At 45.3% G+C, this 13,074-nt stretch overlaps 1 protein-coding gene across 1 annotated transcript in view; it reads left to right on the forward strand.

The window, feature by feature from the left end:
- The window catches only part of lrmda (leucine rich melanocyte differentiation associated), a 225,434-nt gene that overhangs the window by 159,353 nt on the left and 53,007 nt on the right, over positions 1-13,074 (forward strand). The gene's annotated exons all lie outside the window — the stretch shown is intronic.

Raw genomic sequence — 13,074 nt, forward strand, 5'->3', positions numbered from 1 at the left:
TTGGTAGATGTGGAGAAGTGGAATGAAAACACTGTTCATCCGCTTTATATGAAAAAGAAACGAAGGACCTCTACAATGCTTTTTGGCAGGGTAAAGTCACTTTATAAGATATTATTTACATAGCTTGTCAGTGGAAAAGAAATGTTTGCCTTTGTCGCCACAGCCTCAGATGAAAGGAGAGATAATCACTGATTCTAGCTGACATGAAGTGTGTGTTTTTGTGTCTTTGTGTTTCTGAACCTGCTGTATATGATTATTTATTCCCTATGCAAAGTAAAAGGTTACAGCTTTGATGAAAAGGCATCTACCCCCCACTGCACATTGAGTATTTTATGCACCTGAACATACTTCGTCTTCTGCATTATCCACTGTTCCTTATTAGCTGTGTTTGACTGAGTCGGCACAATGAAGAGAATTTTTTATTTTTTATTTTTTTTCCTTGCCCGGACACATCCAGCGTCTGGGCCCTGAGTTGCACAGCAGCATTTCCATAACGTTTGCTTTGAGTCAGATGAGATGTGATGTGTCAACTACCACAGACTTGATGAGCCATGAGTACCTCCCGGCTCTAATTGTCCACATCATCGGAGTGATTGTAAGCTGACCAATAGTGCGGGCCACCAATTAATGAAATGTCTGCACCAGAAGGGGAAAGCGAGGAGAGATGATGGCATAATTAGATATTTGTGTTGCTTTTATGTCTGGTACAGCGGGGTGTTGCTCATAACAGTGGCTCCTGGTACAGTGTCTGCCATTTGCTTCATTACAAAGGACGGTAATTAGCTGTCTCGCTGTCGCTTGTGCCACCATTTGAGTCTCAATTAGTGCAAGTATCGGTAGGAAAAAAAAAAACACAAGACCGCAGGCGTGATCTAAAAGGTTTATTTCTGAAATTACCTTACTTTTGGGTGTATCTTTTGGAAATGTTTCTCTTCAGTCATTTTTCCTCCTTTCGCTCTATGACAAATCTCCTTCCTGCTGTTTACAGTAGATAAATTGAAACCATAGAAACAGCAGCAACTGCAGCAGGGTTGCAGCGGTACATGCCCGCTCATGACAGCATAAATCTGAAGAAAGAGCCCCTTCTCTATCAGATCATTCCCACTGCGTGATGCGCGTATTGGAATGGTTAACGGACTCGCCATGAAAAGAGACGGCGCTGAACTTTCGGGACCTCTCTCGAGTCAGTTGGAGTGGATCGTGACCACAGTTTTAACTCCTTTTCAATCATGCCATTATGGCGTGGCACCGAGCGCCGCCACATGGTTCTGATAAAGCAGCTACGCTCTTTAGCGCAATCTGAACACCATAACTTTTCATACATTCTCAATGTTTTCCGTGTCGCTCAAATCACAACCAGACAGTCGGTGGCTGTTTGCAGGAAGAGATACGCTCACACGCGCGCCCGCACACACATGCACACACACACACACACACACACATACATACCTACATTTCCAACAGTGGACTCTCATTCTACACCGACCATGTGTGTACCTCCGTTTCTGGTCATTGTGAAAAAAACAAAAGTAGAATAGATTTTTCCACGATAATGTGTGTTTTTTTTGTCGTTTTCTCTTAATTTATTGTCAAGAGGTGACTTGCATCCCTGAGCGATGCCTACCTATCGAAGAGGGGACGTCCATAAACTGCAGTGGAACTGTCTGTAGTAATTCTGTCGCCTAATGAGTGTCCACAGTTTACCACAGAGACTTTCTTTGTCACTTTAATTGAAAATGAGAGGTCACCTCGCTACATGCACCAATATCAAAAAGACGGCGTTATTATCCACATCATTTCCTTATTCTAGACTTTAATTATATACAATCTATCCTTAAAGTTACATGTTAAATCTCCTTCACACCGGTGGAATTCAAATCAGTTTTATTTATACAGCCCATTATCACACACACACACTCCCACCTTATTAACAAAAAAGTTGTAGCCTTCAGAGAAATGCCTGTTTTTCAGGTCACTGAGTCAGACATTCACTGCAAAGACAGACATGTAGCAAACAAAGAATTGCCTTCCAAATAAGATAGCCATGTTCATACACTGAGGATAATTGTGTCGCTTCGTCTTTAATTGTTGTGTGTCTTCATGCACTAGTGGCCATGACACCATAAGTGGGTGACGATGTCCCTGACTTGTCCCCGTTTGCTTGGAACTCAGAGGCGGGGTCATTTTTCTCTTTCGGCTTTTTGCTCTATCGCGGCCGTGATTGGAAAGGACAAGTAGTAAGACACAAACAGATGAGAAATGACCGAGACAAGCGGGAGAGAGCATAACATCTATAAAAATACCTGAAGTAAACAAAAAAAAAAACACACAGCGGGAACGATTGAAGTGTTTTCCCGAAAACCCACAACACTGAGCCGAGTCAGAGTGGAAAAGCCTTGAGCTGTATTTTGGGAAATTGGGCGTGTTGGAATGCTATAATGTGATAATTCTCTTTGAGGACTTAGAGGTCATGGAATGAAACGGCGTTAAACCACGTAGAGCCACTTGGACTGCGACGGGCTGCTTTCGGAAAATACATGTGGTACTTCTTGGCTCGGCTCCTCTGCCTCCCTCCGCTGCGCCGCGGATCCTGCATCATGCTGTTGAACCCTTGGGTTAAACTGGCCATGTCTATCAAAACACTGTGACAGCACATTCTGTTTTCACGTCCCGAGCACTGCTAAGGGAAAAAAAAAAAGCGCGTAGCAAATTTAACTAGTAGAATAACATTTACTCCTTGCCACATGTTGAAGAGTGTTTCACAGTGAATGAAGTAACTCCATGGTCCCCCTCACTAAGCACAGCTTGGTAGCTACGTCAGCGGGTATAAATGTTCCTCAGATGTCACTTAGATTTTGCCTGGACGAAGTATTTGACTTGATTTTCAAGCATGAACACACTTTTTCTTTTTCTTTTTTCTTTCTCCCCACATCCTTCTGCGTATAATGTAAAGCAGACTGCATTGCAGGGTGGCTTGAGCCAGCTCCCGGGTCCCATGAGTCTCCGCACACAGGGTAACGGTTCTTCAAGGGAATTGACAGTGACAGAGCCAGGAAAGTCCTCAAGTGGATCTTTTCAGTTCGGTTTTTTCTCCCCCAGACACTAACCTGTTTTACTCTGCGGCAGACAGCGGTTCATTTTAAGTTTGCACCGAAGGGAGTGGTCCAGATCTAAGATAGACTGCATGGGTTTTTGAGACCCGCGATTGTGCACGATGTGATGCATGATTGTGGCTCTTTTTTTTGCAACGCAACCCTGGAAAAAAGAAGGAGGCATTTTGCTGCAGGTCGGCTGTTTTGCCTCCTTTTCCGAGGTCTCAGATGTACCCTGTAAAGCACGTTGCCACGTCCATGTCTGCGCTCGAGAGTTATGAGTTCCCCGAAGCTCTCAAACATAACAAACAGCATGCAATATAGCGCTTTGTGAATGTGCCTTCAGTGGGTTTGCTGAATCATTTTACCGAACAAATGCGTCCTCGGAGGAAACTCAAAGAATACGGCTCTCGATGGGGGAAGGAAATGTAACCCAACAGATTGCTGTGGAAGGATGTTTATTACCTCCGCTCTCTGCTTGATACTGTACATGCACCAGAGCCCTGATTTGTCACCTTTCTCTCACAGCGCATTCCTGATTCAATATGTATACAGTAGGTCGAGTAAGGACAGCGTCGCGGGCTGAGTAGGAGTCGCTGGCTAAATGCAACCGTACTGAGTGCCTGCCTGCTTTATGTTCCGACAAATAAACCCACTGACATATTGAGATCTGCTCGCTTTCAAATTATGTTCTTACATAACGCTTGTTATCTGTTAATTGCATCACTTGTGGCGGTGCTGCTCTCTGTCTTTTCATGACAGCATATCCTTAATGTTAAAACAGCTGCTTATGATCGCCTGGACTTGTTTAGTTTGACTGATAGAGGGAATGGAGTGCGCGCTTGTGTCAGATATGCTCGGCGAGCCACGTGCTCATTCTCCCAGGTATCTGTCTGTCAGTGTCTGTGAGTGCCTCCATTTGTGTGTGTGTTTTTTTTTCTGCAGCCCTGTTTTGTTTTAGTTTTTTTTTTTTTTTTGGACTGGTGAAGTATAAGCCTGTCCAATGTTTGGACCAGCGCGACGGGCCCGGTTCTTCTGAGCGCTGCTGGCAGCTGAAACCGAGAGGTCACGCAGGGGTTACAAGCCGGGAAAACAACAGCAATTAGAGGGAGTGACTCACACTGTCCACATAAATCATCCAGGCCCTGCATATCATAAACACACTGTAAAACTTTAAAGCACAATTAATTGTAAGTAATAGTGCCAAGATTGATTTATTGCCTCTTTCAAAGCCCGGAGACACGGGGTGCGTGACCCATGTGTCACGTCACTCTCGCAGGCAGCCGTGATGGATGTATTATTCGTTTTTTGGCGAAACCCAGAGCGTAAAAAACAAACATGTGTTTTTGCGAGGGCTTTTATGAGACACCGAAGTGGCCGAGTTGCATTAACTGATTTTCCTCTTCTTCTGCTGGCATCGAGTACAGAGGAGGAACGCCTCTGTGGTGAAGCATTTGTTGTCTCGACGTCTCTTGTGTTTAGCGGTGGAGTTTGAGGCCTGTCAGAAAACAGGGCCAAGGCTGGCCGGCAATAATGAGACGTCTCCCTCTCCCATTTTGATATAAAGTTTTCATAAACTCTGACAAATAATGGCAGCGTTCACATAACTTTCCTCTTTTTTTTTTGCAATCTGTAAAATGTAAGTCTTTGTTAAGGTTTTATTAGTGTAATAATATTGAGGGCCTGGGATTGGCAAGCTACAAAGCCTTTGCTTTTTACACATACTGTTCCAGCTAGATCCTTTTATAGATGCCTCCGGGAAGGGCCAGGTTTTTATTGTAATTTTGCTATTTTCTATGTTCAGACGCAGAAATCTACAGGGGAAAAAAAAAAAATATTTTCATTCCCCAGTATTATTGAGCCCTTATAATTAAAAAAGGCAAGTTCTGCACAATCAGAGCCTGTGCCTCCATAAAACTGTCTTTTTCTGAACTTTCCTTCTTTGAATGCCAAAGGGCTGCAAACATCAACACTGCTGCGCTGCTGCAACCAAATGATAGCCGCTAAGGCGTTTCTTCAATCGCACGTCTTATCAAATGATGCTTTTAGCTATTGCATAGTGCAGCGTCCCAGTGCGTTGGCCTATCAGTCCAATCAGAGCTAATCCTCCCTGTTGGTCTCTTTGGTGACAGGAAGATGCTGCTAGCCTAATGAGAGACAGCTGGCTTAGTGTTTTCCATCTTTCTCCCTCACCCCTCCCCACCCCACCGGGTGTTTCCACAGAAATGTGCCAAACTTTAAATCTCTCAAAGAGATCAGTTAGTTCTTTGCCTTGTCTCTTTTAGTTGATGTTGACAGTGCACATTAATCACTGTTTCAGCGCTCGCATTTATGGTTCGCTTTGAAGTTGATTGTCATGTGCACCCTCTCGAGGCGGCGTCGCTTTAATTCGCATTCAGGTTTTTTTTTTTTTTTATCAGATAATTCAAGTAAAGTTGTTGTTGTTTATGTCATGCAGATGTGGATGCGCCATTATTTAAAAAAAAAAAAAAAAAGTTAATGAACGTTAGGAGCTTAAACTCTGTGTTAGATGAGGTGGATAAAGCCTATGCAAAAGGGACCACAGTGAGTTTTACTTTAGCTGATTTGTGTGAAACGGCTTTCCGAAAATATCCAACATTTCTCTCCCTGAGTATTAATCCATTACACCAGTTACGTCTCCTCCTCGCTACAGTGCTAATGGAGACGGAGTCTTCTTTCAGCAGCGACTTTCATGTGCATGCAACAGAGGACAGAGCCAGAGCCGAAAGTCCCTCCGCTGAAGTTTGTGCTTACACAGACCTTCTTTGTGGTTTTTTCGAGCTTGTCAGACATGTCAAGCGCAGGCTAGAAAAAGTATATTGTTTCCAGCCACTTGGATTCCTTTCCCCCTGACATCTGCCACTCTGCCGAGATGATAAATTCTTGCCTCATTAAGCGTGGGTGTGGGATTACAGGCTGACAACACATTAATCACTGGGCTGGGTGGCAGCAGCCCCGCACCAGCTACAGGCATTGTTAACCAAACTTTTCTAATGTGTCACTCTCCTCCCTGACAGCCCATAATCAATCATCCTGATTGGCAGGGCTGATAGATTACACTATTTATACTTTGTGTAATGAAAGCTAGCGTTTCCACCTACTGTCATTGCCGAGACGATGATAGGCCACACTGTCCAGCCTGAATGGCAACACATATAGAAAAAGAGAGAGAAAAGAAAGGGTAGGCAGACCTTCGTGCTGCTTTGTGAACTTTAAAACAGACACTGTTGGGCTCCGTGGAGCTGGTGGGGGGGGAGCTGCATTGTTTCCCCTGCACAGTATAGCTTGAAGGCAGTCTTCACACCATCACTGAGCTATTGTCATCTTTGTCGCTATCAGTGGCAGGCCGTGCTCTCGCAGGTAAAACTATGCTTTGTTTGCGGTGAGATTCAGTTTCCCCATGACCCCGTTGGTGAGGTGAGGTTTTGTCGTCAAAGCTCCTTTTCTGACAGAGAGTGAATGATTTACACATGTATAACAACAAAATGACAGGACACCATATAATGTATGTGTGTGCTCGTCAATGCGCAGAGGTCACCGGGATAATGGATAATAGATCTCTCTGTTTCCTTACCGAGAGGACTACGCTACTTCGCTTTGCAACCCCCCCCCAGCTGTAATTTTTTTTTGCATGGGAACTTGTGGATGAAATGACACACTGCTGGTAGCCTTCAAACATAATAAGGTTATGTTTCTTTTTTGTTCATTTTCAGCCGTAACGTCTTTGTCTGGAATCAGAGATGTCCTCGGCACGCCGAGAGAGGATATTGAATATGAGCTCTTAGTTGAGAGGCTGCCAAGCATTTGGTGAAAAGAAAGAAGGAAGGAAAAAAAAAACAAAAAAACAGTCCATCATGTTTTTGACAGGCAGTAAATCTGAGACTTTTTCTTATGAGACAGCGCGCTGTCAGGAAATTAGTTAACTAGACCATATTATGGAGAGCCAGGTAATTTACCCTCAGAGATGCAATCGCAAATAACTAGCAGGAGGCCGCATCCCTGACCTGACATTGCTTTGTGTATAATGCAAAATCTAGTGACATGCTCAATGGGTTCTGTCAGCTGCAGGATTGAATTCTCTGCCTACTGCGTCTCAGTTTGGAGCACGCTGGTCAATTATTTCTGAGGCTGTCAGTGCGTAGGGAGACACTGTTATTTAGTATGTGTTAACTTGGCATCATTAAGACACTCACCTGACAGAGAATAGCACACCTGAACGTTATTTATTTTGATTCCCCCGACAGGGGTAACCTTCAAACACGTTGACCTCTCCCTATTTCGCGATTTGTGAAATCCCACTCGGTCCATTAGAAACGGGAGCTGTCGAGACAGTGGGGAATCAAATGACCGAGAGTCGTCTAATCTAACACGGTAATGTGCAAGAGAAGCTTCCATTTGTTTGGACAGATTGCTCTGATCACATGGTGGCAGTTCACTGTCTACCCATGCTTGCGGAGTAGACGTCGTTGTCCACACAACAACTCAGAAACACACGCAGGAATGTCATTTCATCATAGGTCCGTGTTTTGTTTTGTTTTTTTTGCCCGCGAGCGCAGTAGTGAACACTCAGAAATGGATGCAGCGTTGTGTTCCTTTTAAGTGGTCCTTGAACAGAAACACTGCCTATGCAGTGTTTCATCTCATCCCTTTTGTGTGAACAGCCAGATTTACTGCATGTGCACATCATGATCTAACACTGGCATGCGAAAGGACAAGCTAAAGGAGATTTCAAAGTTTAGGTGACAGGGATGGTCTGCGCTCAACAATCAGAATAAAAATCCTCGGACTACAATCTTGATGATTCTTCAGACACACACGGACGGGTTTGGACTTTGCTAGTTTAAAATTTGAACGCTGTGGGAAGTTGAGAGTCCCCGTTCTACATTTGCCCTCAGCATTCTCCCAACACCAGCAGCCCTGGTGATGAATGGGAAACCTGATCGAGTAAAGCCTCAGCATCACCTCTGTACAGCAGGATGACATGATTAGGAGGTGACAGCTTCTGTAACAACATCTCTGCATTTATCTTTTTCTGCTCTCTCTCTCTCTCCCCCTCTCTCTGTCTGTCTGTCTGTCTCTTTCCTCTCAACAAGTCAGACTACTCTATAATTAATGTCCCTGAGGGCTATCCGCAGGTCAGGCAGGGGGGGTGCTGTTGAGACAGGTAGTCTTGACACCTCCAGCTTTGTAGCTTATGCATGCGGGTGGGTAAGACGGCTGAGGAGGGGTGAGAAGAGGCCAATGATGAGGGCTGGAGCATGTTTGGGTTGGAGGCTAAGACGGGAGGCATACTGTAGGTTCAAGGGAGACAGGCCTCGCTGTGCGACCTTTCCACCTGCGGGACAAAAAGAATGGTTTTTCACAGGATTAACCAGTCAAATCTGCTGCATTAAGGGCTTAGTCTGTCAGGAGCCTCACGTTTGAGTGACAGAGAGCGAACGTACAGTTTCAATAATGTCAGCGCCACACGCATTTCGCCTAAGGAAAGGCACTTTGTGTTATGAGATGAGTTGTACAAGGAGGGTTGATAGTGAGGAGGTTTTCAAGAGCTCTGTGCAAAGGCAAATAAATAAAGGGATTTATTGCATGTGGTCCAAATGTTCAGCGAGTCAGAGGCTTCCTATTTTACCCAACTTTATACTTCTGCTCCACTCCATCTCCGCTACATGCTTGTGACAGCTTAATTTCTACTCCCTTTAAATACACACATTGATTTAAGAGTCTGAATGTTTGTGTTAAACCGAAAGATTGAAGTTGCACCATACAGTTTTGACATTGTGAAGTCTATGTATTGTTTTGTAGAGATTTTCTACTGAAGTCAGCATGCTAACCAGCTAGCCCTGGTTCAAAGCTCCTGTACTACTAGTGTAAACACCAACGCCCCGGAGTGCTCTGAGCGCCCAGTCCGGACTTCTAGCTGCACGGCTAACTGAGCTAACTAGCTAATGAAAGCAGCGACGTTAGCAGCAGCTAGTGGTTACTCTGGTGATCTGCCGACCCCTATTTGTTCTTGCATATCGCACCTTTAAAATTAGCTCTACCTTAAGCATCTACAACAGTAAAATGAGACGCACACACACATTTAAGCAGCAGTCATATAAGCGTGATTGTACTTGTAGTGGAGTACTTTGACAGTGCCGTACTGGTACTTTTACCTGAGTGAGGGCTCTGATTACTTTTTCCGTCACTGCTCGTCGGCGTGAATTCAGTCCCACACTTTGTGGCGCTCTGCTTTTTTGAAAGACGTAAGAGACTGTTTAGCCCTTCCAGTTCGTATATAAGTCTGAAGTGGGCACCTCTTCATATGCATGTGTCCAAAAATGCACACACTCTCTCCCACTCTGCATTTCACAAACACAGCCAGCCCCATTTTCCCAACAATCACGCTCTGAATAGCCACTCATCCCTGTGTTTTTTACTGGTGGAGAGGCGTTTTTTCTCTCTCTCTCTCTCTCTCTCTCTCTTTGTTTTGAATAGAGGCGGAAAAAAAAGGGAAGGGCAAAAGAAGCTAGGGTGATGGGAGAATTGGACGGCGGTAAAGAGGAAATTAAATTGAGACGGGGGAGGAGAGGGAGACATTCTTGTTTTAGCAGTGGAAATATGTGAAAGTGTGAACGCTGCCCAGGGTGCACCGGAGGTCACCGCGGGGGCAGAGGGGTCAAGTGACACTCGAGCAGCATTCTTCTGTCATGGTGTTGGAGAGGGGCTGTGAAGGACTGGCATGGGGCAGCAGGGCACGGATGGGCAGTGAAGTGGGTGAAGATCATTAATGCCACGATAGAAGAATGTGTTATCTTTGAGAGCTTGGGTGAAGATGGAAGCTTGCACCCTCTGAAACGTGTGATTAAAGGACAACATCCGTCTCCTTTACATGCTAAAACAGTACGTTTTAAGCACATGTTTTAATCCGTGTTCAATTATTCGCATCTTTCATCGGTTATCAAAGGCGTCGCGACCTCTGACCGTCTCATTTCGGTTTATATTTTCAGTTGGCGTTCGGCTGCGAGCTGACAGTTTCGCAGTGCCGCTTCCCAGAGCAGGTCTGACTTCTATGCACATGTACCATACTTAAGAAATTCCGTCAGAGCCAATGAGCTGTAAAGGTCTGTAAGAAGATATCCCTCGAGATGTACTGTAAGTCGCGATTAGCAACGCATGTTTTATTTCAAGGCTAACTTCTCCAGGCAGCGTGGAACAAAGGTTTGTCGTTTCATCGCGTCTGATTAAGTGGATGCAGGAAATGCTGTACTCCGGTAGTGGGTGGCAAACGAAACCGTTCGGACAGACAGTGGATCTCTATTTCGCTCTCTGTTAGTCTGTCTTCCCTGTTCTCCTTTATCTCACGGTGATAAGCAGCTCCCAGAGGTGCCAGAGATGTCCACAGTCAGACATGACAGCGCTGACCTTGTACCACCGGCCCACTTCGTCTATCTTTTATTTTGTTAAGACCTACAACTGTAACCCATATCCCAGACGTTTAATATGATATGATAATAAGTCTCCCCTGGGGATCACCTGATATGTTGTTTCCACGCAGCAGGCAGATGGATAGGGCACAACGGGCATCACTTCCCAGCGTTTTGCCTGCCAACTGGCAGCGTCCGTCACCAGACGTGTTCGGGGTAATCCGAGAGGTGGGCCGAGCTGCGGCGGCTCTGACTTTCATCACACCTGTGCTAAAAGCACGGTGAGGCGCGGCCTGTCCGTCCTATTCCCCCCCCCCCCCCCCCCCCCCAACCGCCACTGCCACTGTAAGGGAATATTGAGACAGTGGATCAGATGGGCTAACATCCTGTCAGACTCATCAGATTTCAGGACGACTGAGTGCTTTTGTCAGCTGAATTCCAGACATCGTCTTTCTTTCCCTCCAGAAGGGTTTTCAAAGATAATGTGTCTCAGGACTTGACCCCCCTCCTCCTCGAAACAATAGTATCATTGATACTGCGTTGGCTCTAACTAATGCTAATGGCGTATGGTACATAATTCATGAGATATCAGGGTGATCAAAATATGGAGTCCCAGCCTAGAATCCGAACCAGCAGGCCAGAAAGAGGGAGACAACAAGTCTGATGCTCCTTTCATGAAGACACCCTCGTCCTCTCATCTCCTCCAGCTTCTCTCTGACTGGCCCCTGTCACAGATGTCACTCTTCCCTGACACCTGTCTGCCCTTCCCTCTCGTCTCGCTGTCCCATCTCCTTCTCTGCGGGGTGGAACTGTTTGTTTTTTGGAGGTTTGTTTATGGGGGGAAGGAATACCCTGCTGCTCCAGGCCGCCTCTAGTCTTTCAGCTCATCACACAGAACATGACAGCCCTCCTTTTCTTTGGTGCTGAGATGAGCTGCTTCGCCCGTCCCCGTGGGGAGTCAACATTTTTCTGCTTCGCTCTCTCCTTCTTGAACTTCACTTCAAGACAGCGGATCGATACTGTGTGCGCGAGCTACCTGCTTTGGGCCGTGTACACAAACATTGTGTAATTTTTGCAGCGATGCGGTTCGAGGTTATGTACCAATTCAGTCCAAGAGGAATGAATGTTTCATTGAATGCAGTTATTTCTAGGTATTTTTTTTTTTCCACACTTAAAACTGTCCTTGAATGGAAATTCATATTAACTAAATCAGGCTCTTTATCATACTGGGGCTGGAGGCTAAAATGCATAAACTGCAGTAAAAGCAAATGAGTGGCAAAACATCCCCAAAAATGTAAATACTTATATTTTATTGGCCATCGTTTTCATTATAACTGCGTAATTACCTTTTAATTTGCGCCGTTTGGACGCTGCAGCTTGTAATTATCGCAGTAAAATCAAGCCTTAATCCTGGTAAACGTGAGTGGTGAAAAGACTGCGATTGGCCTGTAAATGGGAACGACGTGAAACCAGACACTGACAACTTGTAGCGTGTAATTATGCTGTTTTGCTGACACACTGTGTAATTATGTTGCTTACTTTAGCAATGATGTGTTTAACACTCAAGTGTCGTAATTTATAAAGTCTGAGGATTTAATAGGAAATCAGCATGCAGTTTATTTCTGCATGTGTATTTGTCATGGCTTCCCTCACAACCCAAGGCCCAGGCTGTGTTTCGTATGTAGACAGGGGAAACTGAGGTTCATGGAAAATTGTTAATACCAATAATCATACTGGGTGGTCTACCACTGGTCTTCTACGGCATCCAGGACTCCACCCGACAGGCCGGCTTCTGGTTTCACTCTTTTTTTTTTCTTTTTTTTTTGGTGCGTTGCCTATTTCAGTCCTTCACGCTTCTCCTTCTCTCTAGCATTTTTGGTTTCTCTTTGGAGTGCATCAGCACATCAGATAACCTCGAGGTATAACAGCAAAACCTTGAGTTCACACACGAACACTCAGGAGTTGTTGTTTTTTTTTTTTTTTTTGTCTGGCTTGTGTGTGCAAGTTGTGTGCATTTCTTTGTGTCTCTCGCAGCGTGGAGTTAAGACTGAATCAGCTGTTCACGCAACCTTTTCACATAGACACGCAGACACAATACTCAACACAAAAGCCCCAATTGCACAGTTGCAAACACACATTTTTTGCACACACAAAAAAAAAACGCTCGCACACCTAAAGAGGGGGCTGTGCCTCCGGGGGCCACGTCAGTTACCTGCTGACACACAGGCTAGTGATTGATGAGACGCCGGGGGCGCTGGAGTAGACTTTGTCAGCTGCTCATAATTTATACATCTTATCTCCATCAGAAGAAAAGACAGAGTGCCGCGTTGTGTGTATGGAGATGAAAACACTGGGCTTGTTTAGGCAGCGGTGACAGGGTAGCTGCTAGCTGTTAGCCGTGGCACAGAGTGATAACTCAGATTGCTATCTGTTAGCTTTCTCACCAGGTCCCTCTGTGGCCAGAGCCTTCACTCTTTACCTGTGACGAATCCTCTGTCTGTCAGTCACTCTCGCTCACTTTCATTGCCCCTCTCTCTGTCTCTCTCTCTCTCTCG

Source organism: Sparus aurata, chromosome 15, assembly GCF_900880675.1.
Source record: "Sparus aurata chromosome 15, fSpaAur1.1, whole genome shotgun sequence".
Classification (NCBI taxonomy): domain Eukaryota; kingdom Metazoa; phylum Chordata; class Actinopteri; order Spariformes; family Sparidae; genus Sparus; species Sparus aurata.